The sequence below is a fragment of the Schistocerca nitens genome, unplaced genomic scaffold, assembly GCF_023898315.1.
Source record: "Schistocerca nitens isolate TAMUIC-IGC-003100 unplaced genomic scaffold, iqSchNite1.1 HiC_scaffold_340, whole genome shotgun sequence".
Lineage (NCBI taxonomy): Eukaryota > Metazoa > Arthropoda > Insecta > Orthoptera > Acrididae > Schistocerca > Schistocerca nitens.
Window position 1 is genome coordinate 251,015 of NW_026045874.1, and position 12,283 is coordinate 263,297.

General features: G+C 41.9%; 1 protein-coding gene across 1 annotated transcript in view; it reads left to right on the forward strand.

The window, feature by feature from the left end:
- Positions 1-12,283, forward strand: part of LOC126227762 (uncharacterized) — a 932,351-nt gene that overhangs the window by 88,022 nt on the left and 832,046 nt on the right. The window lies entirely within an intron of this gene.

The following is a 12,283-nucleotide window of genomic DNA, read 5'->3' on the forward strand; positions in this document are numbered from 1 at the left end:
TCTGCTGCTGTTTATTTGAACGGCTTGCTAGGATTGGAGCTAACCTCGTTCCCTCTTTTGTGAAATAACTTGAATAGATTTGGGCGACAGGCTGATGTCTTTGGGAGTAACCACAGAAGAAGAACTAGGCTGCGGTGACACTGTAGCTGGAATATGTGGTGCGTTATTTGATGTTGTAGATGGAACTGGTTCAATTTGCAGGTTTTCTGAATTGGAAAACGTAGGCCTACCGTGACAAATAAGAGGTCTGTCAGAGAACAAAGAGCCAGAGAAATTTGTTCTCTGAAAACATCAGGTTTAAAAGGACAATTGCCGTATTTTATAGACATGTTAATGACTGTTATAGGTGTTGCCACCCCAAATATGCTCCTCCAAAGAGTCTGCTTGGCATTGGGTCACTTCTTGTCCATGATAGTTGTGGGAAAACTTCCCTATAGTAGACAAATAAAATGTGATAAGTGGAAACATGAATGACACATCCAATGGCTGGAATTTATGGCTTCAATGAGGCCGAATTGTAACTGTTTTTCCCTGAATGCATTATGACACCCACGTTCTTCGTGTGTTAAGTGACTGTCCAATATGAGAGAAACAGGGTTCTTGTCTGATGGCTTAGCATGGCTCAGGAAATGGTCAAACCATGAAGGAAAAGTATAAAGTTGCATTGAACCTGAAGAATTACAAGAAAATAATGTTTGTGGTGGATTATCATAAACTAACTCGGCTTTCATTCAGGTGAACTAAACTATACTCCACCCAAACAGGCCGCGAAGACCCAACAGTACCGACCGGCCGCCGTGTCCCCCCAGCCTGGAGGCGTCATTGGATGCCGATATGTGGTCAGCACACTGAACTCCCGACCATACGTCAGTTTACAAGATCCGTCCAAGCGGTAGCCCAGCCTGACAGCCCTTAACTGCAATGATCTGACGGGAACCGGTATTACCACTGCAGCAAGGCCGTCAGCTTTCATTCAGATGCGAGGGAAACTAATCATTGGGGAGGGGGGGGGGTATGAAATGTCCGCATGAGACATACAAATAACTGTGTGGACAGAACTCCTCGTTCTGTGAATGTAATTGTCCCTATTTGCTTCATTCCTTTCAAGACGAGAGCCTTACTCGATTTTGGTTGGATATTAAGTACACCAAAAATGTTCAAATGTGGGTGAAATCCTATGGGACTTAACTGCTAAGGTCATCAGTCCCTAAGCTTACATAGAACTTAACCTAAATTATCATAAGGACAAACACACACACCCATGCTCGAGGGAGGACTCGAACCTCTGCTGGGACCAGCCGCACAGTCCATGACTGCAGCGCCCAAGACCGCTCGGCTAATCCCGCGCGGCAATGGGTACACCAATCTCATTGACATTTGAGATACGATGGCGCGGAAACTGTATTTCATCTGAGAGAGTTTTTAATATGGAGAGAAATTTATCTACATTAGACTTTTTAAAGGCCTGAGCTCTGGCGGAAGATGTCGCCTCAGGCGATAGCAGTGTAAGGTATGGGTGATAGAACCAATCTTCTCCAGCAAGACGTGATCCTTTGTCGAAAAGATGTTTAGTGTTTTTTTCTCAGACTGTTGAATAGCAAGATTTATGACATCTCTAACTGCAAAACCAAAAGAACATTGTTCCCATTGTCAAAATATGGTCTTTCAGTTCCTTCTCCTGTTCAGGGATGAAAACAGGTCGTTTTGAACCAAGGACTTTTTTGTCTTTGGTTGTCTCTTGCTTTAAGTTGTTGACTTGTCTATTCACTGGGAATACTAAATATTTTTCGCACTTGCTTTCATACCCTGCCGCATTTTTGTGGTGAAGTTCTTGTGAGCTCAATTTCTAGCCATTTAAGAGCTATCTGCTAGAGAAAACTCGAGTCATATGTTTGAATGTGTTTGGAGCAAAGCAGTCCCCGGATAGAAAGGCAGGACAATCTTGCCCTCAAACGCTCTCAGACTAGAAAAACATGACTACATGATGTCTAACACATTCTAATATCTCGAAACATAGAGGTGACTTAAGTTAAAGATGCAGGTAACCAAAATAATTACTATAAATAATAGTTCTCCCACGTACATCTGATTTAATTATACAATGAAACTGACCTTACCTTACTTCAGTTTGTCACAAGATCGATTTTTTTTTTCGTTAGCTTCTAAACAGCAGCGGACATTCAACTGTGACTTGGAACATAAGCAGGACATAGTAGAAAATTCCAGCGACATATTACAAGGGCGTCACTCCACCCATGGGGATGACGATACATGGGGCTCCCCTACGTCAATTAACCTTCAATGTCTGCCATTCAGTATGCGTGTGAATGACAAACATAAATTTGGAATAAGGTACTCTGAACTCCTAAAGTAGTGAAGAGCGGAAACACATGCCTACACCACATTTGCAAAACACTTCACGCAACAGAATCGCCAGCCTACTGGCATACAGACACCAGATAGCAGTAATAATGTCCAGCTACAACCACCCAAAGAGATCCAGTACAGTACCTTCAAGCATAAGATATCCTACACTTGTCACTTGATCATGTTTACAGGTTATAATCTATACCTAAAATTTACAATAAGGATTTTGTGACTTGAACATGTTTAAAGATTATAGTTTCTACCTAAAATTTACTGTAAGGATTTTGTCTACTTGTGTTTCCCGATGAACTTGCGATTTCAGTTCGTAGATACAATCGAAACCGGTTACAACGACGTCGAAGTGGCCGACGGTTTACGGTCGTTATCACCGATAGTAGCACAAACCTAGTTATTGATTTGTTTTTGACAAAGAAATTTTAGATTGCTATAGAGGTAACAAAAAGTAGCAGAACTACAGTACACCCGCAGTATTTACAATAAAGTATTTGTGAAGAGGAACAAAAAAGGAATTTTTTTGTGCTTATTCTGTACGTACAGCAGGAAAATAACAGTAACTTGTAACAGGTGAAGTAAGAAGTTGAAACAATGTACGTTGTTCAATAATGTCGTACACGGTCCTGGATAATGCACGAGATAAAATGATGAGCACGAATAAAACTTACTGTAAGTACTGTATAGTACAATATTTATGAATGCCACATCTCCATTCCAGTTACTGTATAACAAAAATCAATCAACAGCAACCAAATGAAAAGTCAGTATTCTATACACAAATTACTCAAAGGCCTATGGTTCCTCCTGTGTTTCTCATTAACGCTTAACTTCCCAGGTCGTTTTATTTGTCACACACAGTCCTGGGCTCAGTCTGACAGACTGCAATATTTAAATTGCCATAAAAATATGCATTCAGCAATTTCTTTGACGCATTTCATATTTTTATGTATACGTTACATTAACACCACACACAAAATACATTCAAAGAAATTGTAAAGTTTATTATTTCTCAAAAAAATAAAAACACAAAACATTCCATAAAGATGCCAGAAAAATGAAAATTACACTATAACATTTTAGGTTCTTAGCTTCCGTCTCAGAAGGTGTCTTTACATTCGTTATAAAAGCTGTAGAGAGTTCAAGTTAGATTGGCTTCTTGCAACAATGTATAATGTAATCTACTCCTGGTTGAGTCACACACAAAATACGGTGAATGGATGAAAAAGTTCACAGGGCATGTGATAGTTGTTGACTCGGTTTATACCTGTGTTGCCACGAACGAGTTCGCAAGCTTCTTCAAAAAAGTGAAGTGGCTCATCTGAGTATTATCATTGCAGAAATCGTGAAGGACAAACGCATTCACCTCGCTTATTTCAACATGAAGAAAAATAATGTCATTAGCTATCACTGGAAGAGGCTTCGACAGCCAGCAATATTTGTTTCGACCAAATATATTTCTAGCACAGCTTTTCGCTAAAGAATCAGTCTCTACACTTCTGTCTTCATCACTTTGATCACCTGTTTCATTCAAGGAATTCGCAGGTGGCAAAACAAAGTAGTCATCACCTTTGCACCGTTCCTATTCTGAACTACGTTCGTTCTCAGTTTCACTGGCACTATCTCAAGCCAACATCATTTTGTACTCTCTCCTCAAACCATTTAAAACAATATTCTCAAAGTCAGGATCCGTACCTGGCTACTGAATCCTCGATGCAAAGTGCCAGAAGTGGTTTCAAGGACTGGTAGCATGAAAGAAGCAGTAATAGCATAGGTCCATTTCGCATTAAAGTGGCTACTAACGGAAGGAAGCCATTGAAATATCAGCAAAGAACAACTAATAACCCAGTAATCTCCTACCATGCCATTATGCTTTAGCAGCAGAGTAACAACAGATGCTAGCGGTACGTGCTACTGCACCTTAGACTCTTTAAGAGTTAAAATTTTGTACAAATGAAGCCATGTGCGGAAGAACAGGCTAACCCTCAAACATAAAACCTTAGAGGTAGGTGTTGTCATATGTTGCTGGTATGGGAACTATTAAAATTGACATTTGTCTCACCCGTAAGTGATACTTAGGCGTGAGACCAATGTTCGTTTTGATAGTTCCCGCACACAGCAACATATGACAACACTTATGTCTAAGTTTTTACTTTTGAGGGTTATCCCGTTTTTCCGCGCTTGTCTTAAAATGTGATGTACTGTACCTGACGCACTGAAAATATCTAACACACACAACCACAAAACATCAATAACGAACACACTATTATTCCACTTTCATACTCTGAAGAAATAACACATATTAGAGTTTATTTTTCTCCTTCTCTGCAATCACAGGAAGATAGTGTTGTTTGGTTTTTTAACCTTGTGGTCCAATAGTGTCAAATGTTTTTTTAATTCCAGTCTTTGATCGCAATATAAATTCCTTTGAGGATGACCGGTTTCAGTCAGTAAGTCTCCATCTTCAGATCTGTTCTACACCATGTCCTAATGTGATAAAGCTGTAATGCCATCATGGAAGCATTTATGCACTTAGCAAAGCATCGTCACATAGAACTAAAATATGGTGTGTAATAGGCCACACAGTCATTTCGCAACTGAATAGTTTTGTACAGTAACGCCCGTTGCGATGTGGCCCATTTTACACCATATTTTAGTTCTATGTGACGTTGCTTTGCTGAGTGTATGAATATTTTGAGGTTGCCATTACGACTTTATCACATTATGACATGGTGTAGAACAGATCTGAAGATGGTCATTACTGACTGAAACCAGTCATTGTCAAAGGAATTTATATTGTGATCAAAGACTGGAATAAAAGAACATTTAATAAATTATCCTTGTTTGATTTTTGCTCTTAAGACGTGCGTACGCATTTTGCAGAAAACAAGACTTTGAAAATAAGCTCTATATTGTTATTAGTGATCCCCAAAATACGTAACAAACTAAAACGAACATTGGACGTCACAGTCGATGTATTTCACCAAAAGTGTAATTAAAAATACGTCGTTTTATATGATAAGCAGCAATAAGTGATTTTTTAAAATATAAGTTTTATGTGTAATTTAGATGAGGCCATTCGCTTTCGCTGTTATAGCCAATATGGCTTTAGAAGCGATGTCTCTGTGAACAATATCAACTATATATCCCGATTATGATGTTTTTCAACCTCAGAATGCCACAAACCTCTCCTATGACTATATTAATCAGCTTCTGGCAATCCTCGCTTCGTGTCGTATTGGCCATTGTGACCCAAAAAAACAAACGGATTTGAATTTCGCCGATTGTCGTCTGAAATCTGTACGTTCAGGTCATGAGATCGGCTAAATTGTGATTGCGCGCATAGTGGCGTACTGATCTGTCGACATCGGCCGATGTCGGTCGCCGGCGGAATCCACCGACATCAGCCTTACAGTCTATGTTAGACAGTCATTATAACGTAAATTACAAATCTTTGAGCATCAGGTAAGTGACGACATTCGTGTCAAAATCATGAATGCCTCTGTCAAGTCTTGAACGTGAGCCAATCAGCATACTTTATATCACAGACATTAATGGAGAACTTTCCAGGATTGATCGTCACCTCCCTTGGGTTGATTTCAACAGCGAGAATCTTTGTTCGGAAATATTCTGTTGCTTGAGAAATGAGCTCACGCCTCTAAGTCTATCTGTGGGTATCTGAGACAGTTGCCTGCACAAATTTTACATATATACCACGAACATAGTTTTCAGTTGTAATACCACAACCCTTTGGGACCCTATATCTTATTCCAGTCTCATCTCCACTCCCTAAAGAAGTCATAAATATAATATTAGTAAGTTTCACTAATTTAAACTGTTGTTTTGACATTGTTTACATTAGGTCTTACCAGTAAATGGAATGAAGGAAACGTGTTGGATTAAACGCTAATGTACCATCATAATTTACACACAATAATTAATTGAGGAGTAATTAACGAATCAAGTTCCAATATTTCCAAGTCATAGAGAGACAGCTATTTTTATATTTTGAAGTCAGAAATTGTTTGAGTTCCTAATAAAAATATGACACGATGATTATTCAGGCAGAATCAATCATATTGTAATTGTGTTAGGTAAGAAGAGTGTAATTCCAGCCATATAGAAATGTAAATTTTACTCATACAAAAATTAATTAGTTGCATCTAGGCCTATTATTTGATAAAACCACTCACTCTATACACCTGAAACTGATAGCATGTTTTTTCTTTGAGTCAATTAATTACAATATGCAAATTAACGAAAAATACTGTTGCAGTGATAAAACATGTAATTTATAGTCTTATAAAAACAGATTGGTATGGAATTATTTACTTTTATTCTATGTAAATTTCTATGTAATTTGGGAATGTGTATGGAAAAACTCTATCTGTTCTTATGCAAAATTCAATATGTAACAATGATAGTAATTCTTTAAAACGATATAAATGGAGGCGATTTGTACGCCACCATACTTCAATCAGGTCGAATTCTGTATCAGCAGCATATTGTCAGACTTTCTTGTAAATCACATTCATCCCCGAACATCTAGTGTACGAAATAAAAACCTTTGTAAACAAGAACCACTAAAACTTATTTTGAACATTTCATAATATCCAAGTGACAATGCGGTAACATCAAAATGAACCTATGGCAGTATCAAGAGGCAGCACCCCAGATTATGCAAGATATGTATAAAACTGATGGAGGGTTATCTGAATGCTGGTAATGTGTTGTAAAACGTGGTATTAAAGATTTAGATAGTGACTGAACATTGTTTTTCTCATGTTAAACTACGATACATATCTCAAACTTCACATAAACATTTTCGCCTCGTTTTATTATGCAGTACCTTCTAGAACAGGGTGTAGTCAATGTAGTACTGTTCTCACTTCCTATTAGAAATTACTTTTCAGATTTAACTTACGAAATTTTTTCTTGAAATAATTACTTTCACAAAGATTTACAGACCCAACAGTTAGTAACAAAGGTTGCAAATTTTGACAGTCTGAAAAGTAGCAACTTCTTGTCTTTGTGTAATGTCGACAGCATTGTCGATGGAAAAATTATGGGTGAAAAGAAATTTTTTTTGTATGGAAACTGAAGTATACAGTAAAGCTGTTCTTGGATAATTTGAGCTGACAGTTGCCTTACTTATTCAAAATGGATGCTGTGCAATGGATTCGATATGAAAAATATATTATCAGAAAAGTAGTGTTTTAACAAACAAATATCTGCAAAAATATCTTCAGACTTGGCTAATTTAAATATGAAACTTAAGCCAAGTAAAAATTTATACAGAATGGAACATTTCAATTAAGATATGAAAGTTATGAGCAGGCAAGATCCATTACAGTTGGCAACTGCAAACATCGCCTATCTTGTATCACAATTGGATAAATATATTAACAGTTATAGCTATTCATGTCGAAGTAATACATGATTTAGTTAATTTTTCCATCTGTCTTAGTTTCATTTGACTGCAGCTTATACTTACATCTCTAATTATTGGAATTACTTCAACATTAATTATATCTATATATGTACCTATGAGACTGATGGTGTCGTGGGCACATGACATGGTAAGGTAACCTATACAGGGTGTGCTGAAATTGTTGGTGCAAATTAATATGAGAGGTAAAGAATATCGAAATATAAACATATATTTTATTAAGTACAGTACATATGGTCCCCAATTTCTGTGCTAGGAACGATTTAAACAGAAGGTAGTTTAGCGACAGTGAGATTCACAGAAACTGCTGGAACGATCGATCTATACGCCTGAATGAACACAATACATCTTTGGACCATCGATTGGCGTGACAGTTCGAAGATTACTTTTTTTCTTTTATTGGCTTCATTTCCCCCCAGAGGGTGGCCGGGTTGGCAGCAGTGTAATACGCCGCTCTGCAGCCTACAGAAAAGTAAAAAAAACAGATGATAAAATGGTGACTGCTTAAAACGTATATGGTGAAAAGATGCGAAGAAAGTATAAAAAGTAAGGGTGGGTGATGCTGATTTAAACATGATGTAGTTAGACAGGTACAATTAAAAAACATGGTGACAGTCTGGTTTCTGTTCACAACACTTAACTAGGGGGATGCACAACACTGAACAATTATGGAAACACTGCACTAAGACTAAGAGTACAAAGGTAGATGCGGGGGCCGGGGGGGCGGAGGGGGGGGGGAAGCCGACAGATGAGGAGGAAAGAAGGGGGGAAGGAGAGGATAAACCAGAAAAAGGGGGGAGCCGATGGAAGGAGAAGACACAGAAAAGGGCGTAGGGCAGATGCAAGAAGGAGTGGGGATCCGGGGGAAGCAGAAAGAAAAAGGACTCAGGGAAGAGAGTCAAAGCGAGGGTAAGTGGAGAAAAAACAGGTTGGAAGTGGGAAGAGGGAGCCCAGAAGAAGAACAGGGCAGGGGGAGGGAAAGGGAGGGGAGAATCAGAGTTGAAAGGAGGCATCAATGGAGGGAGAGAATGCTTCACCAGGGAGGCCGAGTTGATGCAAGCAACCTTGGGAAAGGAAATGAAGGGTGTAGAGGTGGAGGGTAGAGGGACACAACAGTGAAGGTATGAAAGCAGGCAGGGTTTGGAGAGGACTAACCAAGGGATGGGGGGGGGATCAAGTCGGCGGGAGGTGTAGGTCTTGGATATGTTTGAGGAAAAGGTGCAGATGGGGGAAAGGGATCAGGTCATAGAGGATCCGCATGGGGAATGGGCAACATATATGGAAGGTGAGGCAGAGCACATGGCGCTTGAGGATGGGAAGGGACTTATAGAATTTGTGGGGGGGGGGGGCGCGTTTCCAGGACTGGACTGGCATAACAGAGGATGGGATGGACTAAGGATTTGTAGTTGTGGAGGATGGTAGAGTGGTTCAACCCTCATGCTCGGCCAGAGAGCAGTTTAAGGAGACATAGTGGCTGTGGGCTTTGGGGTGGATAGAGCTGAGATGAGGGATTCAGGTGAGGTGACGGTCAATGGTGAGTCCAAGGTAGGTGAGGGTGGGGCAGAGGTAGACAGGTTGGGTGCAGATGGTAAGGGAAAAATCAAGGAGCCGAAAGGAGTGAGTGATTTGACCTACGATTATTGCCTGGGTCTTGGATGGATTGATTTTGAGCAACCACTGGTTACACTATGTGGCAAAAGAGTCAAGGTGATCCTTGAGAAGGTGTTGGAATTGTTGATGGGTAGGAGCAAGGACAAGGTAGGTGGTGACATCGGCATACTGCAGGAGGTGGACTGAAGGGGGGATTGGGGCATATCTGCTGTGTACAGGAGGTAGACGACAGGGGAGAGGACAGAGCCCTTGGGTACCCTGCAGAGGGGTAGATGGTGTCGGAATCGGCATTTTGGATGGCAATGTAGGAGGGGCAGTGGGAGAAGAAGGGGACAATTAGATGGACATAGTTGATAGGAGAGGTGTAGGTCTGGAGTTTAAACAGGAGACCAGGATGCTATAGCGGCCATAGGCCTTTTCGAGGTTTAGGGAAACAAAAATGGCTGAGCGATGGCAGTTAAGCTGGAGGGAGAGGAAATGAATGAGGTGTAGGAGTTGGTCGTCGGCAAATAAGGATAGTTGAAAGCCACATTGGGTGCTGGGGAGGAGGTGGTGTCGGTTGAGGTGGTTATGGATGCACTGGGTAAGGATGGATTCCAAGAGCTTGCTGAACACCGAGGTGAGACATATAGGGCGATAGGAAGAGGCATCAGATGGAGGCTTGTTGGATTTGGAGAACATCAGGATACAGGAGGTTTCGCATAGGTCAGGGTAGAAGCCAGTGGAAAGGATTACATTGTAGCAGAGAGAAAGGACTGCAAGGAAAGAGGGAGGGCAGTGTTTGAGATGACAGCAGGTAACGCAGTCGTGGCCGGGTGTGGTGTTGTGTTTAGTGCAGGGTGTGAGGCTGATGTCCTGTGTACTGAATGTAGTGTTAAGTTCTGATGAAGGTGTGTGGCCCAAGTACTGGAAGCTAGGAGGAAGGGTAGGAGCAGAGATATCCATATGTTTGATGATGCTGGGGAATAGGAAATAATCAAACTGGGGATCATCTGCAATGGAATAGGCATTGTATAGGTGGGAGGTAAAGTGGTTGGACTTACTGATGTTATCAGGAAAGGGACAGTCATGAAGGAGGAGAGTGTACTACGGGGTAGAGCGGTTTCAAGTAAGGCTATGGAAAGCAGACAAATACTTGGAAGACTTTAATGGGAGAGTTGTGTTACGTTGTGTGCATGTCTGTCACCAGGAATGAAATTTCTTCACAGTAAGCATGTGGTGGATGTCTCGTAATTGCCAGTGGCAGGTGAGTAAGTCCTGGTCGTGAGTGTAGAGAAATGAGTGGTAGAGGTGACGGGATTCACGAAGGAGAAGGACAGCATGTAGGGTTAGGACTGGGCGTTGATGATTTATGGCTTTGGTAGGGATATGGGTGGCTACAGCATCAGACAATGTCTGGTGGAGGAAGACAGCAGTCGGAAACATATCATCAGGAGATTGGAGGGTAGGGTCATGGCGTTAGTCCTGGGTGTTTATGGAGTCCTGGTAGGCATCCCAGTTGTTGTGGGAGTAATCGTGGACAAATTTAGGAGGAATGTCAGGGTGAGGAACGGGGCGAGGATGGCGACCATCGGAGATGGTGAGGAGTATGGGGGCATGGTCTTTGCCATTTAGGTCTAGAACTTCCATGGTGATGCGCTCAATGAGGTTGTGTCGGATTTTGGTCTGTTGTGTTGGGGGAGGATGTCTCCCTGGAGGGTGGTGGATATTGAGGTCTATAGCAATCACATAGGTGTGGCGAATGTGGGCCAGGAAATCATACGGAGCGGGGGCGGAGGGTACAAGGGCAGATGTGATGGTAAGGGTGGGGAAGAAGAGACTGAGGGTGAGATGCTTCGCAGGATTATTGAGGAGAGGTTGGGTCAAACAGGGACGTGCTTGTGGTGGCCAACAGCAACCCCGCCACGAGCCTGGTGGTATGGGTTATCAGTGTGGTAGAGGGTATAAGGCGCTGGTGTGTTGGAGATGCGGGGTTGCAGGAAGGGTTCATTTAGAATGAAGGCCTCACGTGGTATCGACCGAGGGTATGATGGAAGAGGAGTTTGTGGGTGGGCAGAGAGCGGATATTATGGTGAAGGATACTGTGATGTTGTCTCGCCTAGGTAGGGGAGATTTAGATGAGGTTTGTGAGAGGGGTGAAGGTGAAGTGCGCATTGTTATGCGAGTAGGTGTCATAGGTGCTGAGTCGGAAGATGGAACAGACAATGAGGGCGATTTGGGAAAGTGTGTGGGGGTGTTGAAAGGGGCGGATATTTTGGAGGACAATGGTGATGAAGTGGATGTTGTCCTCTGCAGTAGGAGGAGGGCAGAGTGAGTTGGTGGGGGGGATGGGATCATTGATGGGGTAGACTCCTTCATGAGGTCTGGGGTGATGGGAGGAGGTTTCGCTTTACATTTAGAGGAGTAGGTAGCGTGGTGTTCATTACAGGTATTATAGGAGGGGGGAGAGATGAGGTTGGGGCAATTCTACAGGAAATCGGAGTTTTTGCACTCGGGACAGGTAGGGGGATCCTGCAGGCAGTAGTGAAATGGTCATTATACTTTACATATCATTGGCAGCAGTAGGATTGGGGGGGGGGGGAGCGGGAGATGTCAACTTTGTGATGTCTATTATAGATTAGCTGTCCCTCTGTAAGGAGGTGGTCGATGGAGGAGGAGGAGTCTGTGAATAGGTGCAGCAGGTAGGTCAGCTCGGCATCATTAAAGATGCGAAGGGCCAATCAGATTTCAATGTCGGGATGAGAATTTATTTCCGACAACACCACAGCTAAGCTTCATGATCACAGCACTTAAGGTCAGCATACGTTGCGGAGGTTGAGTCTGTCAGGGAGAGGATGGGTTGTG